Source organism: Diabrotica undecimpunctata, chromosome 7 (assembly GCF_040954645.1).
Source record: "Diabrotica undecimpunctata isolate CICGRU chromosome 7, icDiaUnde3, whole genome shotgun sequence".
Classification (NCBI taxonomy): Eukaryota; Metazoa; Arthropoda; class Insecta; order Coleoptera; family Chrysomelidae; genus Diabrotica; species Diabrotica undecimpunctata.
The window spans coordinates 5,581,719-5,595,347 of NC_092809.1; the positions used below are offsets into that span (position 1 = coordinate 5,581,719).

At 33.5% G+C, this 13,629-nt stretch overlaps 1 protein-coding gene and 1 pseudogene across 2 annotated transcripts in view; one reads left to right on the top strand and one right to left on the bottom strand.

Annotated features, from left to right (window-relative positions):
* sand (potassium two pore domain channel sandman) overlaps nt 1-13,629 on the bottom strand; it is a 270,481-nt gene that overhangs the window by 63,982 nt on the left and 192,870 nt on the right. The window lies entirely within an intron of this gene.
* Nucleotides 9,382-10,284, top strand: LOC140444883 (Krueppel homolog 2-like; annotated as a pseudogene).

Genomic DNA, 13,629 nt, shown 5'->3' on the forward strand with positions numbered 1-13,629 from the left:
TGAAGAAACAACACATAAGAAAAATAGAAGCGTTTGAAATGTGGTGTTACAGAAGAATATTAAAAATTCAGTTGGTTCAAAGGATTACCAATGCTAAGGTACTACGACGTCTAAATAAGGAGTTAGAAATTATGAACAGTATAAAAAGAAGAAAACTAGAATATTTGGGTCACATAACGAGAGGAGAAAAATATGAGCTGCTGAGAATTATTATGCAAGGAAGGATCCAAGGAAGAAAAAGCATAGGAAGAAGACGCATCTCCTGGCTGAAGAAAGAACCCTAGAGAATGGTTTAACTGTAGTTCACTACAACTTTTCAGAGCAGCAGCCAACAAAGTGACCATAGCCGTTATGATATCCAACCTCCGATAGGAGATGGAACTTTAAGAAGAAAGTTAATTTTTGTGGGATGGATATAAACCATGTTTGTTTCTTGCTCTGTTTAAGGTCTTAATGAAGTGCCAAACCGTTAAACCACGGTTTTCTATGAATTTTTGGTTGGATATCATGAAACCTTATACCTTTCAATGAGATGTCATGTTCCTGTTGCCACTGTTAGTTTTTTCTTAAACCATTGTCGTAGATCAGTGACTGGCATTAATGATTCTTCTATCGTTTTTTCTGTTGTAGCAGCTTCCTTTGCTAGTCTATTCACTATTTAATTTTCGTTAATTCCATAATGGGCCTTAATCCAAACCAAAGAAATTTTTTTACCTTTATTTGTAACTGACTGGACCGCTTCTAAAATTCTTATAATCACTACTGATAAAGAGCTTAATAATTTAGTTTGTATTATTGTGTCTACCGAGCTTTTGCTATCTGTTAATATAACAAACTTACTCTTGTGATGGGCATTAATATACTTCAAAGCCTGAAGAATTGCGATGAGCTCTGCAGTGTAAATAGATATTTGACTTAGAAGTTTGATTTTTTTTAAATATTTTGATTTGAATGGTAAAAAGCGCATCCAGTAGATTCGTCACATTTGGATCCATATGTATAAATACAATCTGACTCGGGCCATATTTTTAAAATTGTTTAGTTAATAAACGCATTTAGAGTCGGTTCGCTATATTTACGCGGGTTTCGGATTAAAAATTTTATTGTAAGTACCCAGTTTTAATTACCTGCTCTTTGGGGAAATATCAACTGGTCAAATGAAATGAAAAATAATCCATAACTTTTTTTAATTAAATAATAATGGAAAATCTTTTAAATAATTGACAGTATAATAAGGAGAATTACTTCATTAATGGAGTCTAATGTGGCTAATATAAACCTAATAATAATTTTATATTACACTTCACACAGAAAATATGGTCTATGTATATTTGTTCCATGGAGAGAATTTCTAATGAAAAATAAAAAAATTTAACTTGCCAACAAAAATGAAAATCAGTCATTATCATCAAAAATATCATAATCGTCATCATCATCACTGTCATCACCATTAATTGTTATTATGATTAGACTTATTTCGTTTATTTTATTTTTACGAGTCCACCAATCTTCTATTAGTTTCTCGCACTTGAATATACAGTTGCACCACACTTCTGGAGTTACAATTGAAAGTCCCTTTCGCCAAGTTTCCCGAACTGCGTCGTCGCTATAACCGTTAGGCCCAATATGGTTGTCATAATATTGTTTTGCTATTCCCCACATATATTGGATGGGATTAAACTGGCAATGATACGGTGGCAGACGTAAAACTTGATGACCGTAACTTTCAATAATCTGATCCACAACAAAGGTTTTTGGTTTTGCGTGGATATTTGCCAAGCGTAATAATTCTGATTTTAAAATATGTTGTGTAAATGGTATATGTTCCTTTGTCAACCATTCTTTAATTTTATTAACAGTCCAAGAATTCGTTGGACTTTTGTTTAATACTTCAGAATGGTAAGGTGCATTGTCTAAAATAATTACGCTGGGCTCACTTAAACCTGGGAGAAGTTTTTCATGTAACCATTTTACAAACATTTCTGTGTTCATATTATCGTGATAGTCACTTGATTTTGATTTAGATGAAAATATTAAATATGAAAATATTACCTTCTATAAAACCCGATTTCCCTCCTGCATGTAAAATTATGTGTCGTTTCCCTTCTCCATCAGTATGTTTGATAGACTTTACGTTATCATCTTGCCATATTCTCTTGGTTGCACCCCTAGAAAATATCCATTTTTCGTCTAAATATATAAAATTTGCCCTTTCTTCTTTTAATTTAGAATATTTTCTTAGAAAGTTAATTCTTTTATGCACAACAGAACTTCTTTCACAAAGGGCTTTTCTGTTATCCTCCTTTTGAAATTTGAAACCCAAATTATGTATCACTTGCCATAGAGTTGTTCTGCCAATTTCGTCAAATTTTCTATCTTTTAATTCCGAGAGAATTGTATTTAAGGTCACATGTTCCTTGTTGGCTCGCATTCGATAAATGGTATCACGAATTTCAAATTTTTTTCCATCTGGAATATCTTTCGTTTTCAATGATAGGCGAGTTTTTCGGTGATCTTCTTTCGGCCGTTCATTATTGCGATTTTGTAATACTCCTCTTAGTTTGGTTTCACTAATTCCTATAGCATCACATACGCGTTGTTGAACAGACATTACCGATTTTAAAGGACCGCCATTTTCTTTTTCATCCGTAAAATACTTATGTACACTACAAATTAGACTATCTACATCTAACACACGTCTAGGCATTTTTAAATATTTCCACCAAACATACAATGTCAACACTGGCAAAGAATCAATTCAACTGCAATATTGTAACAAATTTATACCTACCATAATATTATTTTAATGTATTTTAAAATATGACCATTAATGCAGTTTTTACCTAATTTTCTGGGAAGTCGTTTACTGCAACTGGTTATCAATCAGTCATTAGCATAATTTTGTTAATCCGAAACCCGCGTAAATATAGCGAACCGACTATATATTAAATGTATTAAATGTGATTCAATATTTAGATAATTTTAAGGAATATGTAATTTTTTTTATTTAGAAAATCGCATCGACCAAATGGCCATTAGCTAAAAATTAATGGATTACATTAGGTACAATTACTTCATTACAATTTGGTTTATTAAATATTGTGGTACTTATTAATGTCTTCAAGAAATTCAGTATTTGTTACAGTATTGTTAAAGTTACAGTCTGCACCTAGAGCTTCTAGAAGTGTTCCTGGTATCTTGTTGTTACTTCCTTGTTGATTGTAGAGGGGACATTCACATAGTAGGTGCATTATTGTTAGTGTCGTATTACACGTTTCACATCACGGCGGTTCGGACTTTTTCATTAAGTAATCATGCGTTAACATAGTATGTCCGACTCTGAGGTTCGTTAATATTATTTCTTGGCTTCTTGACGTAGGTAACACATTCCACGTCTCTATGCTGGGTTTTACTTGTTTTAATTTTGAGTTCGACACATTCCATTTATTTTTCCATGCACTTAAGATTGATTTTTTTATATAAGCTTTTATATCCGTTGATACCGATGTGTTTACGATTTCGGAAACGTCACTCACTATCGCGTCTTTCGCACTATGGTCTGCAGTTTCATTGCATTTTATTCCTATATGGGATGGAATCCAGATGAAATTTATCTCATTATGATTGAAATAAGCATGAAGAAGTACCGTTTTAATTTTTTTTAAAGCCGGTTTTATAGATACAGATGTCGGATGCTTTGTATGGCACTAATTGAGTCTGTTAAAATAATATATTTGCAGTTTGTTGTCAGATTGATTAGTTCTATGGCGCGATAGAGAGCATACAGTTCGGCTATATAGATAGTACTAACATTAGATAGTTTGAATTTAAGGACCTTCTCTGAAGTTACTACAGACCATCAGTATATATCTGGGTATGATTTTTATAACGACTAATGATTTTTCTAAAATGGGAAATAATTAGATCAGGATTAGTGGAGTTTTTGTCAAATGACGTAAGTTCAAAGTTATATGATGGTATGTTTTGAATTAAAGATGGATTATGGTGGATATGTAATTCTAATAGGTTATAATCACAATTAGAGGAGGGAAGGATGTTATTTCTGTAAAACTTGCTACTAACTTGAATTAGGTGCTGACAACTGTTTATCAATTTTGGATGATTTTTGCGTCGCCAGAAGAAACTATTTATTTTGGAACTGAGTTTCTGTATTTGGTCAGATCTTTTTTGTGCTAGGAGTTTTTGATATGAAAACATCACACAAAAATTGTCATCTAAGATACAAGGAGGCTCTGCTGCTTCGATTTTTAAAATATTTGTTGGTGTGCTAATTAAACATCCAAGACAAATTCGTAAATACTTATTTTTTATTTTTTCGAATATCTTCAGTTGAGTCAATCTTGCATTTCCATATAAAATACATCCATATTCTATCACTGAACGTATTAGTACTCTGTAGAAGATTAGTGATATATTTGGGTCTGCTCCCCACTTTGTATGACTGAATGCTCTTAGTACATTTATTGCGTTTTTACATTTTTTGACAAATAATTAATATGTTCTTTTCAAGAGAGCTTCTGATTTAAAAATATGCCAAGGTATTTAACTGATCTTTTGTATAAAAAGTGTAAAAAAAAAGCAGAGAAAAGTGCCAGAGTACGAGATGAAAGGTAGTGCAGTAAAATGTACTAGAATACTGGTGGTTCTAGTATTAGTTAAAATTGATATCTATACATATAATAAAAAATTTTTCCCGAAAAAAATATCACTAATCTTTTCTCGTCGTAACCCATATTTTATATTCGCAAAACATCGTACTAATAGCAAACTATGCAACAAGGTAGTCATTATAGTATGCTTTAATTGACTGCAACTCGTTATTTTCCGTAGGTACAAGAGCGAGGCAGCTATATTAAAAAACAAAGAAATGGTAAAAATTAACTCGAATAAGCCATTGTCAGCAAAGACTCGTAATGAGGAATGTGGATTTTATAAATGGCGTATGTTTTCGAACTGCATGTTTGTTTTGCAGATTTGTTAACCTGGATTTGATGCTTTTTTTTCAAACAAACATTTTCTTTTTTATAACTACTTTCGTGTTTTACATTAAAATATTATCAAAAAAAAGTTTGTCGGATTCTCATGAAATATCCATAAACCATAGTGGAAAATTAAATGGAGTTTTCCGCACTTTATAATATTCAATAAAATTACCTCCTGTAACGATTTTTTAAAATGTTTTTTAAAAAGGAAAAAACTGTATTCTATTAAATTCTATTAATTTTATGTTTATGTTTAACATTTTGTTTAAACATGAATTTTATCGAAAATTGAATTAATTTACTCTACCTATTAGTATTGATTGTGTGTTTGTTTATGTATGAATTTATTCGATGTAGATACAATTTTTTCTCGCTGGGATTGAATAACTTGTCGTACTTGTTTTTTAGGGACATAAAAGTCCTTTTCCACTATTTTTAAGAAGGTTTCCGAATGCTTAATAATTTATCTTTCTCACCAGTGTTAGATTTGTGTTTTTAATTTTCTTATACTCAGGAGTAACTTTAACAGTCACACTTAGGAGTATGGGCTTTTCCCCATCTATATAAGCTGGTACCACATCTAGCGCTGCTTATTTTTATTCTGTTTAGCGTTAGGCTATTCGGTGTGCTTCCTGGGGTGAGTCGCTCTCCCATTGTCTTCTCCAAGCCTTGGTGATGTTGAAGTGTTCCTGATGTAAAGAGTTGGGTCTTAACAATGGAGGATATCTGGAGCGCAATCTGTTTATTTGGATCTCAAGCTCATCGTAGTGGATGGGTAGTTGATGTTTAGATGATTTTTCGATATTCTCTGAGAAAAGAATGACTTTTTCGTAGTTTTGGCGGTGGAATGTGACTTATCGGAGGCCAATATTTCGGTGTGGGTCTAATTGTACCTTAGATCATTCGCATGGTCTGGTTTAATTGGATGGCAATAATCTTAGTGTGTAGAGAGCGGATGATCTGAGTACGGAGGCTGAGGACCCCCATGTGGTGCCACTAGGCTTCTGGACTATATTATTTCGCGTTTTCAGTGTTGCTGCTATTCTTTGTAGGTCTTTTTTAAAACTGAATGATCTCTACAGAGTCACTCCAAGATCCACAGGGAAAGTTCCTGTAGCTGTCTGTATACCATTTATCATAAAAAATTTATTTAAAAATCCTTTATAAAAGATAAATAATTAATTATATACTTTTAATTATATAAGTATATACCTTTTATAAAGGATTACTTCAAGATAGTTTGGTGTTGAGTTATGAGTAAGCAGTCTGTTTTCAAAGAGAACGGAGAGTTTACTGAATAATACCCAAGCCAAAGTGGTTGGCTTGTGTATTATTCAGATGGAAACAGCACACTTCGGTTTTTGTTGCATTCTACCGTAGCCTACATTTGCGAAAGTATTCTCCCATAACAGCAAAGTCATCCGTTAGTATTTTTTCTGTAATATCCATGTTATAATGTCTTGCTTCAATGGACCAGTCGTTAGCGTAGCCAAATTTCTGCGAAGTTGTTCCAGGTGGCCTGGGATGTGTAAATTAATCAGTAAGGGTGACAAAATAGATCTATGTGGCAGTCCATTGCTAAGTTTCATTTAGACACTTTTTAAGTTACCCATTGTGACTTTAAAAGGTTTGTCTGTGAGCATGCTATCAATGAGTTCAGTTACCTTTTGACACGGGATGGCACGGATTACTTTGCAGATTAGTCCTTGTCTCCAGACATTATCGTATGCAGCTGATAGGTCAATAAGAACAACGGATGTTTTTTGATTCCTTTAAAAAGCTGCTTAATATGTGTTGTTAGGGATAGGATCTGATCTGTGCAGCTGCGGTTAGGTCTGAACTCTGCTTGCTCAACAGGTGTCAATTCAAATACGTTTCTACGAATTCTGTTGTAGATTAAGCGTTCCAACAGTTTATAGACACAGTTCAGCAGAGCGGTCAGTAGCTTTGAGGCTGATCGTTTGCCTTTCCTGGTTTTAATATGGCTATAATGAAGGCTTCTATAGTAAATGGGGGATTTCTTTTGATTTTAACATATCTGTATAGAAATCAGTCAGCCATTTCCTAGCATATTTGCCACAGTGGAGTAAAAATTTTGTTTCAATTTTATTGGAGCTGGATGTCTTTCCAGACTTAATTTCTTTTATCTCTTAATATTGCTGAAATAATTTATTTTGAAGTAAACTCTTCAGAGTATTTAGATAAGATGTAGGCGGGCATGTAGACTTTAGTATTTTTAGATCTTGTTCTACTTTGGTGGTGTGGTCACGATCTCTAGGTGCTATTGAGGCTGCTAAAATATGAAGGGCCACTCTGTTGGGAGCTATTGATACATTGCCTCTAGTTGGGAGTCTGCTACTCCCAAGTTTTCTAAGTAAAGACCATGCTGTTCTGCTTGATTTACTCAAGTCAAATTTTTTCACAGTTTCCATCTATTTTTATCGTCTGGATGTGTAGAAACTGTGCAGTAGTTCGTCTGCAAATTTTTGGTCTTGGCTTTCGTTGTATTCTTGACACAGTTTCTCACATTTTTCATTCCATCCTGGGACATACTCTTTACGATATTCTGTGGGTATAGTTCTTTGCTGTAGAGATAAGCGCCAACAAATATCATGTAATTTGCACGTGTTGTTATTATTCGTCCAATTTCTCAGTAAAAGTCGCCCAGTCTGCTTTTTGAAAGTTCCACCTAGTCGAGGAAAAGATGATAATATTGGTATTTTGATGCCAATTTTTATTAAAACTGGTCTATGTTGGCTATGTAAAAAATCTAGGAGTACTTTATGTGAAGCTACTAGTGGTTGATTGTTTTCATTTGTGGAAACAAAACATAGGTCTGGGTTGTATTCTCGACTCCAGGCTGCAGATCGAAAAGTTCTCCGATCTTTTGCGTCAAAGACTAAATAAGAGTTAACCTCTTCGCTCCAGTTTAGCAGAGCTTTGTCGTTTTCATCCCTGTGCCTATACTTCCAGAATTCATGATGACTCTTGAAGTGTCCAACATAAACTGAGGGGTGTGGATGGGCGTGAATAACATGCGGAGGCCACAGGACTGCCGGTGGTTTATAAATATAGCTGACAATAATTTCGCCAATTTGTATAGTAACCGTATGAATGTTATTTATGTCTGATGTAGAACATATGTGTGCATTTTCTATTTTGTTTCGAATATAGATTGCCATTTCATAAACTGGATGGTAAGTTGCATCCAATAAATCATAGCCCTCAATTCTTCATCTAGCTAGAATTTGTTCTTTGTTTTTTACATGGTTTTCCTGAATTGCGACCACGTCGATATTATTCTTAATGAGTACCTTTTGAAGCACTCAGATTTGTTTCTACTAATACCTTCAATATTTATAATAGAGATTCTAGACTATCGTCGCACGATAAAACGAATAACTAAAAATTAATTTATGTCAATGTTAAAGTATAAAATTGTTGACCAGATAAACACATTTTTAATCAGTTCATTTCTGACACAAGACTAACTATCCTGTCTGGATTTTTCATACATTCCAAAAGTAGGTTAAGTGACTGACAGTATCTTCATTTACTTTATTCAAAAACAATACTTTTCACTTGCTAATTATGTTCCAGCTGCTCATTGTTTTGTGTTAAACAAAGTTCTACTCAACTCAAAACTCGAATTTGCATATTATTCATCTGAGTATGTTTCATCTAATTGGCCTCCAAACTAAGCACAAAATAGGATTACCGTCATTTTCAATTTGTAATTATATTATTGAGAACAAACAACCGCTGTCACGACTGTTACGTGGTCAGCTTATCACTAAGAATTCTAATCTACATTAGTAGAACTGAATTCAATGGGTTTCTCACAGTTCAGAAACAATTCGAAACAGCTCTCGTCTGCTCCTTTTCTGTTTAAGAAATTTATTAAATATAAGAAATTAATTTTTTAAATAATTAAGTGCAATAAGATCCAATAATAAACAACACTTTTGTTTACAATAATTTTAAACAAAATTTAACTTCATTTAACATCAACAACTTTAACTTAATATCACATGATAGCTGCAGACAGTAATTATATTATCGCCAAACTAGTTGGATACTTTTATTACTATTTATTTTTTGTCATTCATCTACCTATGTAAATGCTCTGTATAATTTTGGAACCTCAAGAAAGACGTATGTATAATTTTTGGGGTCTAAAAATTTACATTCTCAGCAAAATTAAGTTTGTTCTTATGATTTTTAGAATTACAGTACATTTTATAATTCGAGTTGGAATATTTATTTAATGTGATTGGAAAGTGATTAGTTTTAGAACTGCTGATCACTTACTTAAATTTCTTTAATACTCATTGTTTAAATATAGTTTGGACAGTTAGTTAATAAAGGGTAATTAAAAATGAGTAATCCCACATTAAATCCTACTGGACTACCTAGAAGTTTAAATTATGAAACATTAGAGGCTTATATAATTACGCACAAAATAAATTGTGGTCTAATTAGGGACATAGGCATTCTCTGCTTCATAGCCTACTTGATTCCAATATTTGAAAATCCTTACAATTACTACTACAAAGTACTCCTAGAAAATGCAGCTATTAGCGCATTGAGATTACATCAAAGGATAGGCAGAGTGCAATTCACGAGACAATTTGCTGCAGAATTACTTTCAGAAGATAGTTGTCATAATCTTTTCTATTTGTTGATATTTTTATACGTATTGCCAGTATCATTGGTACTCGTACCAATTTTCCTCTTCTGCGTACTTCATTCTGCTAGTTATTCACTAACGTTGTTAGATACATTAGTTCAAAATTCATGGTGGGGCGCATGATTACTGATTTCTCTAGTAGAATTCCAGTCCCTCAATATCCTTAAAGCAGTTGCATTTACAAAAATCTTTTTGATGCCTTACACAGTGCTATTAATATTGATGAGCAGAGCCAGTTTGTTGACACCATTCATCTACTACCACTTCTTGACGCACAGATACACCTTGAGGGGAAATCCCTACACGAGAAACATGTTCCAGGAACTACGTGTTCTTTTCGAGAAAATCGCGACCAAGCCCAACATGCCTTTGTTTGTTAAGCAATTCCTTCTGTTAGTTGTCAACTTCACCACAAAACTTGCCCCAGTACAAATTCAGATGCCACCAACTTAGCATCAACAGTAGAACATAGAGAATTTACTTCATTATTATTAGTGTAAAAGTATTGTATAGTTGCTGGGAAATGTTTTGAGTCACAATCAATGGAATATTTGTTAATTATGTTTTTTAATAAAACGAGTTACGAAAGTTTTTCTAAAAAAAAGTGTTTTTCAAAAGAACATTCATAATTGGCGCAGTCATTTTCGTCTCTGAAGACTGGAGTAATTAGCAACTATGTAAGTATGGTATAGTTCTTTTGTTGCTTTGTGGGTTTTTATTTTCTTTGTAGGTTACATATCATCGATTCCAGCCCTTTTTTCTAGCCAAACTAAAATTGTTACAAAATTAGCCAACATGTACATAATTCGTTTATAGAATCGTTTTACATATAAATTAATACTATTACTCTTATTTGTTTATAACTCAATAGTTATATAGGCTTATATGAACGCTCAACATTATTCAAATTTATACGGCGTAGTCCCCATATATCCGTCATGTGTTGTGTTTAATCGTTGAAAAACTGCACAGTTTAAACTGTTAATACTTGGTGATGCATGCACTAAGACAAAACGAATATTCGAATCAGCCAGTAAACTCCATTTGATGTATTTGATCGCTTTTGTCACATTCTAATAAATGCATTCACGGTTCTGTTGGTGAAAAAAACAACAGAATGTAACGATTTTTGGGAAACCGTTATGTGTTAGTCTGAAAGCTTGATCTTCGGAAGTAATAAAAATATCCTAATAACTAATATAGACAATTTTAAAATATAGCCGTATATAATTTAGAACAAACGACGCTAGAACCAAAAATACCAAAAATTATCACAAATGAAGAATATAAATGTACAGGAAATTCGGAATACTTTAAAACCTGAAGAGCAGAAAAGCAGCAGGTAAAGACGGGATACTAAACGCATTACTGAAATATTGTGAAGCGTAATGTCAGAATAATTAACATTAATTAATAAAATTATATAAAACACAATAAAATACCGAAAGAATGGAGAACGAGCGAACTAATTCTACTATTCAAAAAAGGAGATAAAATACAGCCACAAAAATACAGAGGTATAAACTTGTTAAATACTACGCTAAAACTTACAACTAAAATTTGACAAGTGCTAATAAATCAGAGGATAAGTTTAGCAGATGAACAACAGGGTTTTCGTAGTGGGAGATCGTGTACAGATGCAATATTCGTTATAAAGCAAATTACTGAGAAATTACTAGAGTATAATAGACCAGCATTTCTGTGTCTGATTGACCTAAAGAAAACGAGAAGTTTTCCTAAATATTATAAAATCTATCAAAAACATCTACCAAAACAACAAAATGGAAGTTAGAATTGATGGGCAACTTACAAAACCTATAGAAATAGGCATCGGAATAAGACAAGGGGATTCATTGAGCTCTATCCTCAATTTGATCATGGATGAAATCATCAAAAGCATTAACAAAGAAGAGCGTACAGAATGGGAACCAAATAAATCAAAATACTCTGTTGCGCAGACGACGCAATATTGATAGCCCAAGATGAAGATAGTCTACAAAAGAATTTAATATGACAATCTCATCTCAGAAAACTAAAACAATAGTAGACAGCAAAGAACCAACCAAATGTAAAATATAAAAAATAATCTTCAATTGTTTCTTTTAATTATTGGCGAATCTAAATAACAAAAACAATATTCATATTAAAAAGACAACAAAACATAATAAAACCTTTTAAATGTTTATAATTTAAAATGTAAAACTTTTACAATATTCAAAACAGCGACCATCGCATATTTAAAGCCTCAACGGATTGAAAGGCTAAAAGCACTTAAAATTTGGGGGAATATAATGAACTACTAGGTATTTTAAATGACCGAGATATGAAGGAACCAAAACGAATGGCATAAATAAGTTAAAATCCTTCATTTAAATTTAAATGATTTGGTTTATTAGCATTTCAGTAGTATCCCAGTGTTCGCTAAAAGCAAGTATCGATTATATTGTTCTCGTGAAAAGGAAAGAAAATAAAGTATTGTATTTAATTTAGAAAATTAGGTATTAAACAGTTTAAAAGATTTTAATAGAGTTTTAAATAATTATTTTAAATAAAAACAAAATAGGAACGTAAAGATACAACTTAATACTGACAATACTGAACAATATTATAACTGAAATCGTAGGCTTCCACGGCCAGAGTCAGAATTATAGTTTATTCGTCTTCCGGGTTTGGACCGTGTCATTTGTGAGTGACCCAAAAGTGGGTTCATCTCGACGTTTCGCTACAATTGTATGTAGCTTCTTTAGGAGAACAAAAAAAGAAAAAGAAACAAAAGACAGGAAGATGGGTAGTTAGCAACGGTAACTCAGTTACTCAACTCAACCAGAGGCGAATACTAACTACCAAGATGGGTATTTGGTCACAGTAACTCAACTACTCAACGCAGCCAGAGGTGAAAACCAAATGCCAGGAAAAGGATTCACGTCCAACAGCTCAGAACACTAACGCGTCGAGAGGCAGGGAGTGAATCCGACGATTACTCCGCTACCGCTCTATTTATAGTCGCGGTGACCTGTCGTGTCGGGACGTATCGGCACACTCCGTGGCGCGAACGTCAAGAAGCGCGCGCTGGCCAATCATGTGGCTGCATCGTGGTAGCGGGAGCCGCCGTCCCTGTCCTGGCATTTGGTTTTCACCTCTGGCTGCGTTGAGTAGTTGAGTTACTGTGACCAAATACCCATCTTGGTAGTTAGTATTCGCCTCTGGTTGCGTTGAGTAACTGAGTTACCGTTGCTAACTACCCATCTTCCTGTCTTTTGTTTCTTTTTCTTTTTTTGTTCTCCTGAAGAAGCTACATACAATTGTAGCGAAACGTCGAGATGAACCCACTTTTGGGTCACTCACAAATGACACGGTCCAAACCCGGAAGACGAATAAACTATAATATTATAACTATTTTTAAGATTACTTAAATGGTTACGAAAAACGTTTTGGAGAAATAAAGAGAAAGTAATCATAAAAGTTTAGCTCCATAGGATCTTTACTTTGCACCAACATTTAATATGATGGTACATTTCGTCTGTATGAAAGCTCATAATACACCCAACAAAATTACCGCCATCTCCCCGCAGGATCAAACAGTTACCGATGATCAACATATTGCAGATATCTTTGCCTCCCACTTTTCAAATAAGTCAAATATTCCTAATTTTCCCAATAACTCAGATACCAGCATATCCAGCCCCAACATATTTTCTAACACTAGTTCTATTAATCTTCCTTTTAATCTCTTAGAATTAAACGAAGCCATCTCCTCATTTAAAACTCAGCAGCCAATCCAGATGATATCCCATCAATATTCTTAAAAAATCCTTATCTAGACACACATCTTAAACTGCTAAAGTAATATAATAAGATCTGATCTCAAAAACAGCTCCCAACGTTATGGCGACAAGCAGCTACAATACAAAGGCAGGGTCACAGCTACCACCAGCA